This window comes from Hemitrygon akajei, chromosome 16 (genome assembly GCF_048418815.1).
Source record: "Hemitrygon akajei chromosome 16, sHemAka1.3, whole genome shotgun sequence".
Classification (NCBI taxonomy): domain Eukaryota; kingdom Metazoa; phylum Chordata; class Chondrichthyes; order Myliobatiformes; family Dasyatidae; genus Hemitrygon; species Hemitrygon akajei.
In genome coordinates, this window is record NC_133139.1 from 55,198,150 (window position 1) to 55,214,632 (window position 16,483).

Consider the following 16,483-nt stretch of genomic DNA (forward strand, 5'->3'; position numbering starts at 1 on the left):
ACCGTTTCAAAAAACAAGAAATAACTATCAACATCCGTCTCTTCGAACGGAGGTACTACTCTCAGCTCCCGACTAACATTAAACCGCTCTCTCCTTAGCTCCTCCCTCTCTCTTTCTCTCCCCGCTGCCGCTTTCTCGGCTGCTGCTAACTCTCTGATCCGAATTTCATGCTGTCTTTGCCTCTCCGCTTGATTCTGCTCGTTTTCCATCTCTAACCCCTTCGCCAAATTTAACAAGTCTGCTTTGGTGCTCACCTCTAGCGCCGCCACAGTCGCGCTTTCCATAAATTCACACACGTCCATCCTTGCTGGTTTTTCTGTCTGGCTACCTGCGTACCAGATCCAAATTATTTTGTTTTGACTTACAATCCCGATTGACTGACCTCCCCCTTTTTGGTGTCAAATCCCGAGACGAGAACCCCACTTGTTACGAAAACCCCGTAACCAGGTAACTTACCAGCAAAGATAGATGGATCAGCTGAGCCGGATGCTACTATTTTCAAACGTTTTATTCAATAAGGGCACAAACGTATGGTTAATACAAAACATTCAAATCGTCAAAACTCAATCTAAAACACCGGAGTAACCATAATCAATCAGAAATAAGCTCTTTCGTTGTCTAGGGTATATAATACTGAGTCCAATTGGAAATATAAAGAGTCACTCTGAAGTCTGCAGGCTTTTCTCTTTTGGTTTCACGTGTTGGAGAGAGAGAGATTGTTAGGAAAAGAGACACTTGCCGTTGTCTTGATGAATCAAATCCTCAGCATCAGAGGATTTGGCTTCCCTGGTGTTAAATAAAAGCGGTTTTCCGTTGGTTCCAGCCACAAACCCCGCATTCGGAATTTAACGCACGTGGCTTATTTCAAAATGGCTTCCCGTTCCCATGGGAAGCGGTATCGTGCTTCTTGGTGTCTCCTTGGTGCGTCTGAGGGTCGTCCTCTTTCAGACCCTTCTTTATACTGCCTCACGGGATCTCAGGTGTCAATCAGGTTGCAGGTGATGCAATCTCTCTCTCAACCAGCCCACTTTGCCCGAGGGCTTTACAATGTCCCTGCGAGTTGGCACGTCTGCAGTTCCCAGGTGTCTCCTGAGAACAATGCCACAGTCTCCAGCTTTTGTCCCAGTGGAATGTCTTTCCATTTCCTGTGTCCATTCAGCCTGTCTCTCTCTCTCTCTTTTGGGTCATTGACCCCCCTTTTCTAGGGCTCTTGCAATTCTCACAAAGGAGGGGGCTGGTATCATAACAACATCAAGTTATCACATAGTAGTTTCCTGCAAAATTCATCTCTACACTCTATTGAGCTGAATGCATTACTTTCTATTCTATGCATTTTGAGTTATGGATGTGTACATAACTACTCAGGGTGAGGTGGAACGGTATAAATATTGCATGTATCCTACTCAGAGCCATGGAATACTCAAATGCAAGGTGAATTCAGGAAGCTACCTCATAACATTTAGAGTGGAACAGTAAATATCTTTGTTTAGTTCTGTAAACGGTAATGTTCTATTGTGTAAAAAAGTTGAAGTTACTAAAAGTAACTTCTCCAACATTGGTAGCACACTCATAAAATCGGTTGCATAGTACTCTAAGTGATGAGGTAAGTAAAATAATTAGGTTTACATCAAGTTATCACATAGTAGTTTACAGCAAAATTCAACTCTACACTCTATTGAGCTGAATGCATTACTTTCTGTTCTTTGCATTTTGAGTTATGGATGTGTATATAACTACTCAGGGTGAGGTGGAACGGTATAAATATTGCATGTATCCTACTCAGAGCCATGGAATACTCAAATGCAAGGTGAATTCAGGAAGCTACCTCATAACATTTAGAGTGGAACAGTAAATATCTTTGTTTAGTTCTGTAAACGTTAATGTTCCATTGTGTAAAAAAGTTGAAGTTAGTAAAAGTAACTTATCCGACATTGGTAGTACACTCATAAAATTGGATGCATACTACTCTAAATCATATGGTAAGCAAAATAATAAGGTTTACATCAAGTTATCACATAGTATTTTCCCGCAAAATTCATCTCTACACTCTATTGAGCTGAATGCATTTCTTTCTGTTCTTTGCATTTTGAGTTATGGATGTGTATATAACTACTCAGGGTGAGGTGGAACGGTATAAATATTGCATGTATCCTACTCAGAGCCATGGAATACTCAAATGCAAGGTGAATTCAGGAAGCTACCTCATAACATTTAGAGTGGAACAGTAAATATCTTTGTTTAGTTCTGTAAACCGTAATGTTCCATTGTGTAAAAAAGTTGAAGTTAATAAAAGTAACTTATCCGACATTGGTAGCACACTCTAAAAATTGGATGCATACTACTCTAAATCATATGGTAAGCAAAATAATAAGGTTTACATCAAGTTATCACATAGTAGTTTCCTGCAAAATTCATCTCTACACTCTATTGAGCTGAATGCATTACTTTCTATTCTATGCATTTTGAGTTATGGATGTGTACATAACTACTCAGGGTGAGGTGGAACGGTATAAATATTGCATGTATCCTACTCAGAGCCATGGAATACTCAAATGCCAGGTGAATTCAGAAAGCTACCTTATAACATTTAGAGTGGAACAGTAAATATCTTTGTTTAGTTGTGTAAACGGTAATGTTCCATTGTGTAAAAAAGTTGAAGTTACTAAAAGTAACTTCTCCAACATTGGTAGCACACTCATAAAATCGGTTGCATAGTACTCTAAGTGATGTGGTAAGTAAAATAATTAGGTTTACATCAAGTTAACAGATAGTAGTTTCCAGCAAAATTCAACTCTACACTCTATTGAGCTGAATGCATTACTTTCTATTCTATGCATTTTGAGTTATGGATGTGTACATAACTACTCAGCGTGAGGTGGAACGGTATAAATATTGCATGTATCCTACTCAGAACCATGGAATACTCAAATGCAAGGTGAATTCAGGAAGCTACCTCATAACATTCAGAGTGGAACAGTAAATATCTTTGTTTAGTTCTGTAAACGGTAATGTTCTATTGTGTAAAAAAGTTGAAGTTACTAAAAGTAACTTCTCCAACATTGGTAGCACACTCATAAAATCGGTTGCATAGTACTCTAAGTGATGTGGTAAGTAAAATAATTAGGTTTACATCAAGTTATCACATAGTAGTTTACAGCAAAATTCAACTCTACACTCTATTGAGCTGAATGCATTACTTTCTATTCTATGCATTTTGAGTTATGGATGTGTACATAACTACTCAGGGTGAGGTGCAACGGTATAAATTTTGCATGTACCTACTCAGAGCCACAGAATACTCAAATGCAAGTTGAATTCAGGAAGCTGCCTCATAACATTTAGAGTGGAACAGTAAATATCTTTGTTTAGTTCTGTAAACGGTAATGTTCCATTGTGTAAAAAAGTTGAAGTTACTAAAAGTAACTTATCCGACATTAGTAGCACACTCATAATATTGGTTGCATACTACTCTAAATCATATGGTAAGCAAAATAATAAGGTTTACATCAAGTTATCACATAGTATTTTCCCGCAAAATTCATCTCTACACTCTATTGAGCTGAATGCATTTCTTTCTGTTCTTTGCATTTTGAGTTATGGATGTGTATATAACTACTCAGGGTGAGGTGGAACGGTATAAATATTGCATGTATCCTACTCAGAGCCATGGAATACTCAAATGCAAGGTGAATTCAGGAAGCTACCTCATAACATTTAGAGTGGAACAGTAAATATCTTTGTTTAGTTCTGTAAACGGTAATGTTCTATTGTGTAAAAAAGTTGAAGTTACTAAAAGTAACTTCTCCAACATTGGTAGCACACTCTAAAAATTGGATGCATACTACTCTAAATCATATGGTAAGCAAAATAATAAGGTTTACATCAAGTTATCACATAGTAGTTTCCTGCAAAATTCATCTCTACACTCTATTGAGCTGAATGCATTACTTTCTATTCTATGCATTTTGAGTTATGGATGTGTACATAACTACTCAGGGTGAGGTGGAACGGTATAAATATTGCATGTATCCTACTCAGAGCCATGGAATACTCAAATGCCAGGTGAATTCAGAAAGCTACCTTATAACATTTAGAGTGGAACAGTAAATATCTTTGTTTAGTTGTGTAAACGGTAATGTTCCATTGTGTAAAAAAGTTGAAGTTACTAAAAGTAACTTCTCCAACATTGGTAGCACACTCATAAAATCGGTTGCATAGTACTCTAAGTGATGTGGTAAGCAGAATAATAAGGTTTACATCAAGATATCACATAGCAGTTTCCCGCAAAATTCATCTCTACACTCTATTGAGCTGAATGCATTACTTTCTGTTCTTTGCATTTTGAGTTATGGATGTGTACATAACTACTCAGAGTGAGGTGCAACGGTATAAATATTGCATGTACCTACTCAGAGCCACAGAATACTCAAATGCAAGTTGAATTCAGGAAGCTACCTCATAACATTTAGAGTGGAACAGTAAATATCTTTGTTTAGTTCTGTAAACGGTAATGTTCCATTGTGTAAAAAAGTTGAAGTTGCTAAAAGTAACTTCTCCAACATTGGTAGCACACTCATAAAATCGGTTGCATAGTACTCTAAGTGATGTGGTAAGTAAAATAATTAGGTTTACATCAAGTTATCACATAGTAGTTTACAGCAAAATTCAACTCTACACTCTATTGAGCTGAATGCAATACTTTCTATTCTATGCATTTTGAGTTATGGATGTGTACATAACTACTCAGGGTGAGGTGGAACGGTATAAATATTGCATGTATCCTACTCAGAGCCATGGAATACTCAAATGCAAGGTGAATTCAGGAAGCTACCTCATAACATTTAGAGTGGAACAGTAAATATCTTTGTTTAGTTCTGTAAACGGTAATGTTCTATTGTGTAAAAAAGTTGAAGTTACTAAAAGTAACTTCTCCAACATTGGTAGCACACTCATAAAATCGGTTGCATAGTACTCTAAGTGATGTGGTAAGTAGAATAATTAGGTTTACATCAAGTTATCACATAGTAGTTTCCAGCAAAATTCAACTCTACACTCTATTGAGCTGAATGCATTACTTTCTATTCTATGCATTTTGAGTTATGGATGTGTACATAACTACTCAGGGTGAGGTGGAACGGTATAAATATTGCATGTATCCTACTCAGAGCCATGGAATACTCAAATGCAAGGTGAATTCAGGAAGCTACCTCATAACATTTAGAGTGGAACAGTAAATATCTTTGTTTAGTTCTGTAAACGTTAATGTTCCATATTGTAAAAAAGTTGAAGTTACTAAAAGTAACTTATCCGACATTGGTAGCACACTCATAAAATTGGATGCATACTACACTAAATCATATGGTAAGCAAAATAATAAGGTTTACATCAAGTTATCACATAGTAGTTTCCTGCAAAATTCATCTGTACACTCTATTGAGCTGAATGCATTACTTTCTATTCTATGCATTTTGAGTTATGGATGTGTACATAACTACTCAGGGTGAGGTGGAACGGTATAAATATTGCATGTATCCTACTCAGAGCCATGGAATACTCAAATGCAAGGTGAATTCAAGAAGCTACCTCATAACATTTAGAGTGGAACAGTAAATATCTTTGTTTAGTTCTGTAAACGGTAATGTTCCATTGTGTAAAAAAGTTGAAGTTACTAAAAGTAACTTCTCCAACATTGGTAGCACACTCATAAAATCGGTTGGATAGTACTCTAAGTGATGTGGTAAGCAAAATAATAAGGTTTACATCAAGATATCACATAGCAGTTTCCCGCAAAATTCATCTCTACACTCTATTGAGCTGAATGCATTACTTTCTATTCTATGCATTTTGAGTTATGGATGTGTACATAAGTACTCAGGGTGAGGTGCAACGGTATAAATATTGCATGTATCCTACTCAGAGCCATGGAATACTCAAATGCAAGGTGAATTCAGAAAGCTACCTTATAACATTTAGAGTGGAACAGTAAATATCTTTGTTTAGTTGTGTAAACGGTAATGTTCCATTGTGTAAAAAAGTTGAAGTTACTAAAAGTAACTTATCCGACATTGGTAGCACACTCATAAAATTGGATGCATACTACACTAAATCATATGGTAAGCAAAATAATAAGGTTTACATCAAGTTATCACATAGTAGTTTCCTGCAAAATTCATCTGTACACTCTATTGAGCTGAATGCATTACTTTCTATTCTATGCATTTTGAGTTATGGATGTGTACATAACTACTCAGGGTGAGGTGGAACGGTATAAATATTGCATGTATCCTACTCAGAGCCATGGAATACTCAAATGCAAGGTGAATTCAGGAAGTTACCTCATAACATTTAGAGTGGAACAGTAAATATCTTTGATTAGTTCTGTAAACGGTAATGTTCCATTGTGTAAAAAAGTTGAAGTTACTAAAAGTAACTTCTCCAACATTGGTAGCACACTCATAAAATCGGTTGCATAGTACTCTAAGTGATGTGGTAAGCAGAATAATAAGGTTTACATCAAGATATCACATAGCAGTTTCCCGCAAAATTCATCTCTACACTCTATTGAGCTGAATGCATTACTTTCTGTTCTTTGCATTTTGAGTTATGGATGTGTACATAACTACTCAGAGTGAGGTGCAACGGTATAAATATTGCATGTACCTACTCAGAGCCACAGAATACTCAAATGCAAGTTGAATTCAGGAAGCTACCTCATAACATTTAGAGTGGAACAGTAAATATCTTTGTTTAGTTCTGTAAACGGTAATGTTCCATTGTGTAAAAAAGTTGAAGTTGCTAAAAGTAACTTCTCCAACATTGGTAGCACACTCATAAAATCGGTTGCATAGTACTCTAAGTGATGTGGTAAGTAAAATAATTAGGTTTATATCAAGTTATCACATAGTGGTTTACAGCAAAATTCAACTCTACACTCTATTGAGCTGAATGCATTACTTTCTATTCTATGCATTTTGAGTTATGGATGTGTACATAACTACTCAGGGTGAGGTGCAACGGTATAAATATTGCATGTACCTACTCAGAGCCACAGAATACTCAAATGCAAGTTGAATTCAGGAAGCTACCTCATAACATTTAGAGTGGAACAGTAAATATCTTTGTTTAGTTCTGTAAACGGTAATGTTCCATTGTGTAAAAAAGTTGAAGTTACTAAAAGTAACTTATCCGACATTGGTAGCACACTCATAAAATTGGTTGCATACTACTCTAAATCATATGGTAAGCAAAATAATAAGGTTTACATCAAGTTATCACATAGTATTTTCCCGCAAAATTCATCTCTACACTCTATTGAGCTGAATGCTTTACTTTCTGTTCTTTGCATTTTGAGTTATGGATGTGTATATAACTACTCAGGGTGAGGTGGAACGGTATAAATATTGCATGTATCCTACTCAGAGCCATGGAATACTCAAATGCAAGGTGAATTCAGGAAGCTACCTCATAACATTTAGAGTGGAACAGTAAATATCTTTGTTTAGTTCTGTAAACGGTAATGTTCCATTGTGTAAAAAAGTTGAAGTTACTAAAAGTAACTTCTCCAACATTGGTAGCACACTCATAAAATCGGTTGCATAGTACTCTAAGTGATGTGGTAAGTAAAATAATTAGGTTTACATCAAGTTATCACATAGTAGTTTCCTGCAAAATTCAACTCTACACTCTATTGAGCTGAATGCAATACTTTCTATTCTATGCATTTTGAGTTATGGATGTGTACATAACTACTCAGGGTGAGGTGGAACGGTATAAATATTGCATGTATCCTACTCAGAGCCATGGAATACTCAAATGCAAGGTGAATTCAGGAAGTTACCTCATAACATTTAGAGTGGAACAGTAAATATCTTTGATTAGTTCTGTAAACGGTAATGTTCCATTGTGTAAAAAAGTTGAAGTTACTAAAAGTAACTTCTCCAACATTGGTAGCACACTCATAAAATCGGTTGCATAGTACTCTAAGTGATGTGGTAAGCAGAATAATAAGGTTTACATCAAGATATCACATAGCAGTTTCCCGCAAAATTCATCTCTACACTCTATTGAGCTGAATGCATTACTTTCTGTTCTTTGCATTTTGAGTTATGGATGTGTACATAACTACTCAGAGTGAGGTGCAACGGTATAAATATTGCATGTACCTACTCAGAGCCACAGAATACTCAAATGCAAGTTGAATTCAGGAAGCTACCTCATAACATTTAGAGTGGAACAGTAAATATCTTTGTTTAGTTCTGTAAACGGTAATGTTCCATTGTGTAAAAAAGTTGAAGTTGCTAAAAGTAACTTCTCCAACATTGGTAGCACACTCATAAAATCGGTTGCATAGTACTCTAAGTGATGTGGTAAGTAAAATAATTAGGTTTATATCAAGTTATCACATAGTAGTTTACAGCAAAATTCAACTCTACACTCTATTGAGCTGAATGCATTACTTTCTATTCTATGCATTTTGAGTTATGGATGTGTACATAACTACTCAGGGTGAGGTGCAACGGTATAAATATTGCATGTACCTACTCAGAGCCACAGAATACTCAAATGCAAGTTGAATTCAGGAAGCTACCTCATAACATTTAGAGTGGAACAGTAAATATCTTTGTTTAGTTCTGTAAACGGTAATGTTCCATTGTGTAAAAAAGTTGAAGTTACTAAAAGTAACTTATCCGACATTGGTAGCACACTCATAAAATTGGTTGCATACTACTCTAAATCATATGGTAAGCAAAATAATAAGGTTTACATCAAGTTATCACATAGTATTTTCCCGCAAAATTCATCTCTACACTCTATTGAGCTGAATGCTTTACTTTCTGTTCTTTGCATTTTGAGTTATGGATGTGTATATAACTACTCAGGGTGAGGTGGAACGGTATAAATATTGCATGTATCCTACTCAGAGCCATGGAATACTCAAATGCAAGGTGAATTCAGGAAGCTACCTCATAACATTTAGAGTGGAACAGTAAATATCTTTGTTTAGTTCTGTAAACGGTAATGTTCCATTGTGTAAAAAAGTTGAAGTTACTAAAAGTAACTTCTCCAACATTGGTAGCACACTCATAAAATCGGTTGCATAGTACTCTAAGTGATGTGGTAAGTAAAATAATTAGGTTTACATCAAGTTATCACATAGTAGTTTCCTGCAAAATTCAACTCTACACTCTATTGAGCTGAATGCAATACTTTCTATTCTATGCATTTTGAGTTATGGATGTGTACATAACTACTCAGGGTGAGGTGGAACGGTATAAATATTGCATGTATCCTACTCAGAGCCATGGAATACTCAAATGCAAGGTGAATTCAGGAAGCTACCTCATAACATTTAGAGTGGAACAGTAAATATCTTTGTTTAGTTCTGTAAACGGTAATGTTCTATTGTGTAAAAAAGTTGAAGTTACTAAAAGTAACTTCTCCAACATTGGTAGCACACTCATAAAATCGGTTGCATAGTACTCTAAGTGATGTGGTAAGTAGAATAATTAGGTTTACATCAAGTTATCACATAGTAGTTTCCAGCAAAATTCAACTCTACACTCTATTGAGCTGAATGCATTACTTTCTATTCTATGCATTTTGAGTTATGGATGTGTACATAACTACTCAGGGTGAGGTGGAACGGTATAAATATTGCATGTATCCTACTCAGAGCCATGGAATACTCAAATGCAAGGTGAATTCAGGAAGCTACCTCATAACATTTAGAGTGGAACAGTAAATATCTTTGTTTAGTTCTGTAAACGTTAATGTTCCATATTGTAAAAAAGTTGAAGTTACTAAAAGTAACTTATCCGACATTGGTAGCACACTCATAAAATTGGATGCATACTACTCTAAATCATATGGTAAGCAAAATAATAAGGTTTACATCAAGTTATCACATAGTAGTTTCCTGCAAAATTCATCTCTACACTCTATTGAGCTGAATGCATTACTTTCTATTCTATGCATTTTGAGTTATGGATGTGTACATAACTACTCAGGGTGAGGTGGAACGGTATAAATATTGCATGTATCCTACTCAGAGCCATGGAATACTCAAATGCAAGGTGAATTCAGGAAGCTACCTCATAACATTTAGAGTGGAACAGTAAATATCTTTGTTTAGTTCTGTAAACGGTAATGTTCCATTGTGTAAAAAAGTTGAAGTTACTAAAAGTAACTTCTCCAACATTGGTAGCACACTCATAAAATCGGTTGGATAGTACTCTAAGTGATGTGGTAAGCAAAATAATAAGGTTTACATCAAGATATCACATAGCAGTTTCCCGCAAAATTCATCTCTACACTCTATTGAGCTGAATGCATTACTTTCTATTCTATGCATTTTGAGTTATGGATGTGTACATAAGTACTCAGGGTGAGGTGCAACGGTATAAATATTGCATGTACCTACCCAGAGCCACAGAATACTCAAATGCAAGTTGAACTCAGGAAGCTACCTCATAACATTTAGAGTGGAACAGTAAATATCTTTGTTTAGTTCTGTAAACGGTAATGTTCCATTGTGTAAAAAAGTTGAAGTTACTAAAAGTAACTTATCCGACATTGGTAGCACACTCATAAAATTGGTTGCATACTACTCTAAATCATATGGTAAGCAAAATAATAAGGTTTACATCAAGTTATCACATAGTATTTTCCCGCAAAATTCATCTCTACACTCTATTGATCTGAATGCTTTACTTTCTGTTCTTTGCATTTTGAGTTATGGATGTGTATATAACTACTCAGGGTGAGGTGGAACGGTATAAATATTGCATGTATCCTACTCAGAGCCATGGAATACTCAAATGCAAGGTGAATTCAGGAAGCTACCTCATAACATTTAGAGTGGAAAGGTAAATATCTTTGTTTAGTTCTGTAAACGTTAATGTTCCATTGTGTAAAAAAGTTGAAGTTACTAAACGTAACTTATCCGACATTGGTAGCACACTCATAAAATTGGATGCATACTACTCTAAATCATATGGTAAGCAAAATAATAAGGTTTACATCAGGTTATCACATAGTAGTTTCCTGCAAAATTCATCTCTACACTCTATTGAGCTGAATGCAATACTTTCTATTCTATGCATTTTGAGTTATGGATGTGTACATAACTACTCAGGGTGAGGTGGAACGGTATAAATATTGCATGTATCCTACTCAGAGCCATGGAATACTCAAATGCAAGGTGAATTCAGGAAGCTACCTCATAACATTTAGAGTGGAACAGTAAATATCTTTGTTTAGTTCTGTAAACGGTAATGTTCTATTGTGTAAAAAAGTTGAAGTTACTAAAAGTAACTTCTCCAACATTGGTAGCACACTCATAAAATCGGTTGCATAGTACTCTAAGTGATGTGGTAAGTAGAATAATTAGGTTTACATCAAGTTATCACATAGTAGTTTACAGCAAAATTCAACTCTACACTCTATTGAGCTGAATGCATTACTTTCTATTCTATGCATTTTGAGTTATGGATGTGTACATAACTACTCAGGGTGAGGTGCAACGGTATAAATATTGCATGTACCTACTCAGAGCCACAGAATACTCAAAAGCAAGTTGAATTCAGGAAGCTACCTCATAACATTTAGAGTGGAACAGTAAATATCTTTGTTTAGTTCTGTAAACGGTAATGTTCCATTGTGTAAAAAAGTTGAAGTTACTAAAAGTAACTTCTCCAACATTGGTAGCACATTCATAAAATTGGCTGCATACTACTCTAAATCATATGGTAAGCAAAATAATAAGGTTTACATCAAATTATCACATAGTAGTTTCCAGCAAAATTCAACTCTACACTCTATTGAGCTGAATGCATTACTTTCTATTCTATGCATTTTGAGTTATGGATGTGTACATAACTACTCAGCGTGAGGTGGAACGGTATAAATATTGCATGTATCCTACTCAGAACCATGGAATACTCAAATGCAAGGTGAATTCAGGAAGCTACCTCATAACATTTAGAGTGGAACAGTAAATATCTTTGTTTAGTTCTGTAAACGTTAATGTTCCATTGTGTAAAAAAGTTGAAGTTACTAAAAGTAACTTCTCCAACATTGGTAGCACACTCATAAAATCGGTTGCATAGTACTCTAAGTGATGTGGTAAGTAAAATAATTAGGTTTACATCAAGTTATCACATAGTAGTTTACTGCAAAATTCATCTGTACACTCTATTGTGCTGAATGCATTACTTTCTATTCTATGCATTTTGAGTTATGGATGTGTACATAACTACTCAGGGTGAGGTGGAACGGTATAAATATTGCATGTATCCTACTCAGAGCCATGGAATACTCAAATGCAAGGTGAATTCAGGAAGCTACCTCATAGCATTTAGAGTGGAACAGTAAATATCTTTGTTTAGTTCTGTAAACGGTAATGTTCCATTGTGTAAAAAAGTTGAAGTTACTAAAAGTAACTTCTCCAACATTGGTAGCACACTCATAAAATCGGTTGCATAGTACTCTAAGTGATGTGGTAAGTAAAATAATTAGGTTTACATCAAGTTATCACATAGTAGTTTCCAGCAAAATTCAACTCTACACTCTATTGAGCTGAATGCATTACTTTCTATTCTATGCATTTTGAGTTATGGATGTGTACATAACTACTCAGGGTGAGGTGGAACGGTATAAGTATTGCATGTATCCTACTCAGAGCCATGGAATAATCAAACGCAAGGTGAATTCAGGAAGCTACCTCATAACATTTAGAGTGTAACAGTAAATATCTTTGTGTAGTTCTGTAAACGGTAATGTTCCATTGTGTAAAAAAGTTGAAGTTACTAAAAGTAACTTATCCGACATTGGTAGCACACTCATAAAATTGGATGCATACTACTCTAAATCATATGGTAAGCAAAATAATAAGGTTTACATCAAGTTATCACATAGTAGTTTCCTGCAAAATTCATCTCTACACTCTATTGAGCTGAATGCATTACCTTCTATTCTATGCATTTTGAGTTATGGATGTGTACATAACTACTCAGCGTGAGGTGTAACGGTATAAATATTGCATGTATCCTACTCAGACCCATGGAATACTCAAATGCAAGGTGAATTCAGGAAGCTACCTCATAACATTTAGAGTGGAACAGTAAATATCTTTGTTTAGTTCTGTAAACGGTAATGTCCCATTGTGTAAAAAAGTTGAAGTTACTAAATGTAACTTCTCCAACATTGGTAGCACACTCATAAAATCGGTTGCATAGTACTCTAAGTGATGTGGTAAGTAAAATAATTAGGTTTACATCAAGTTATCACATAGTAGTTTCCAGCAAAATTCAACTCTACACTCTATTGAGCTGAATGCATTACTTTCTATTCTATGCATTTTGAGTTATGGAAGTGTACATAACTACTCAGCGTGAGGTGGAACGGTATAAATATTGCATGTATCCTACTCAGAACCATGGAATACTCAAATGCAAGGTGAATTCAGGAAGATACCTCATAACATTTAGAGTGGAACAGTAAATATCTTTGTTTAGTTCTGTAAACGTTAATGTTCCATTGTGTAAAAAAGTTGAAGTTACTAAAAGTAACTTATCCGACATTGGTAGCACACGCATACTACTCTAAATCATATGGTAAGCAAAATAATAAGGTTTACATCAGGTTATCACATAGTAGTTTCCTGCAAAATTCATCTCTACACTCTATTGAGCTGAATGCAATACTTTCTATTCTATGCATTTTGAGTTATGGATGTGTACATAACTACTCAGGGTGAGGTGGAACGGTATAAATATTGCATGTATCCTACTCAGAGCCATGGAATACTCAAATGCAAGGTGAATTCAGGAAGCTACCTCATAACATTTAGAGTGGAACAGTAAATATCTTTGTTTAGTTCTGTAAACGGTAATGTTCTATTGTGTAAAAAAGTTGAAGTTACTAAAAGTAACTTCTCCAACATTGGTAGCACACTCATAAAATCGGTTGCATAGTACTCTAGGTGATGTGGTAAGTAGAATAATTAGGTTTACATCAAGTTATCACATAGTAGTTTCCAGCAAAATTCAACTCTACACTCTATTGAGCTGAATGCATTACTTTCTATTCTATGCATTTTGAGTTATGGATGTGTACATAACTACTCAGGGTGAGGTGGAACGGTATAAATATTGCATGTATCCTACTCAGAGCCATGGAATACTCAAATGCAAGGTGAATTCAGAAAGCTACCTTATAACATTTAGAGTGGAACGGTAAATATCTTTGTTTAGTTGTGTAAACGGTAATGTTCCATTGTGTAAAAAAGTTGAAGTTAGTAAAAGTAACTTCTCCAACATTGCTAGCACACTCATAAAATTGGTTGCATACTACTCTAAATCATATGGTAAGCAAAATAATAAGGTTTGCATCAAGTTATCACATAGTAATTTCCTGCAAAATTCATCTCTACACTCTATTGAGCTGAATGCATTACTTTCTATTCTATGCATTTTGAGTTATGGATGTGTACATAACTACTCAGGGTGAGGTGGAACGGTATAAATATTGCATGTATCCTACTCAGAGCCATGGAATACTCAAATGCAAGGTGAATTCAGGAAGCTACCTCATAACATTTAGAGTGGAACAGTAAATATCTTTGTTTAGTTCTGTAAACGGTAATGTTCCATTGTGTAAAAAAGTTGAAGTTACTAAAAGTAACTTCTCCAACATTGGTAGCACACTCATAAAATCGGTTGCATAGTACTCTAAGTGATGTGGTAAGTAAAATAATTAGGTTTACATCAAGTTATCACATAGTAGTTTCCAGCAAAATTCAACTCTACACTCTATTGAGCTGAATGCATTACTTTCTATTCTATGCATTTTGAGTTATGGATGTGTACATAACTACTCAGGGTGAGGTGCAACGGTATAAATATTGCATGTACCTACCCAGAGCCACAGAATACTCAAATGCAAGTTGAATTCAGGAAGCTACCTCATAACATTTAGAGTGGAACAGTAAATATCTTTGTTTAGTTCTGTAAACGTTAATGTTCCATTGTGTAAAAAAGTTGAAGTTACTAAAAGTAACTTATCCGACATTGGTAGCACACTCATAAAATTGGATGCATACTACTCTAAATCATATGGTAAGCAAAATAATAAGGTTTACATCAGGTTATCACATAGTAGTTTCCTGCAAAATTCATCTCTACACTCTATTGAGCTGAATGCAATACTTTCTATTCTATGCATTTTGAGTTATGGATGTGTACATAACTACTCAGGGTGAGGTGGAACGGTATAAATATTGCATGTATCCTACTCAGAGCCATGGAATACTCAAATGCAAGGTGAATTCAGGAAGCTACCTCATAACATTTAGAGTGGAACAGTAAATATCTTTGTTTAGTTCTGTAAACGGTAATGTTCTATTGTGTAAAAAAGTTGAAGTTACTAAAAGTAACTTCTCCAACATTGGTAGCACACTCATAAAATCGGTTGCATAGTACTCTAAGTGATGTGGTAAGTAGAATAATTAGGTTTACATCAAGTTATCACATAGTAGTTTCCAGCAAAATTCAACTCTACACTCTATTGAGCTGAATGCATTACTTTCTATTCTATGCATTTTGAGTTATGGATGTGTACATAACTACTCAGGGTGAGGTGGAACGGTATAAATATTGCATGTATCCTACTCAGAGCCATGGAATACTCAAATGCAAGGTGAATTCAGAAAGCTACCTTATAACATTTAGAGTGGAACGGTAAATATCTTTGTTTAGTTGTGTAAACGGTAATGTTCCATTGTGTAAAAAAGTTGAAGTTAGTAAAAGTAACTTCTCCAACATTGCTAGCACACTCATAAAATTGGTTGCATACTACTCTAAATCATATGGTAAGCAAAATAATAAGGTTTGCATCAAGTTATCACATAGTAATTTCCTGCAAAATTCATCTCTACACTCTATTGAGCTGAATGCATTACTTTCTATTCTATGCATTTTGAGTTATGGATGTGTACATAACTACTCAGGGTGAGGTGGAACGGTATAAATATTGCATGTATCCTACTCAGAGCCATGGAATACTCAAATGCAAGGTGAATTCAGGAAGCTACCTCATAACATTTAGAGTGGAACAGTAAATATCTTTGTTTAGTTCTGTAAACGGTAATGTTCCATTGTGTAAAAAAGTTGAAGTTACTAAAAGTAACTTCTCCAACATTGGTAGCACACTCATAAAATCGGTTGCATAGTACTCTAAGTGATGTGGTAAGTAAAATAATTAGGTTTACATCAAGTTATCACATAGTAGTTTCCAGCAAAATTCAACTCTACACTCTATTGAGCTGAATGCATTACTTTCTATTCTATGCATTTTGAGTTATGGATGTGTACATAACTACTCAGGGTGAGGTGCAACGGTATAAATATTGCATGTACCTACCCAGAGCCACAGAATACTCAAATGCAAGTTGAATTCAGGAAGCTACCTCATAACATTTAGAGTG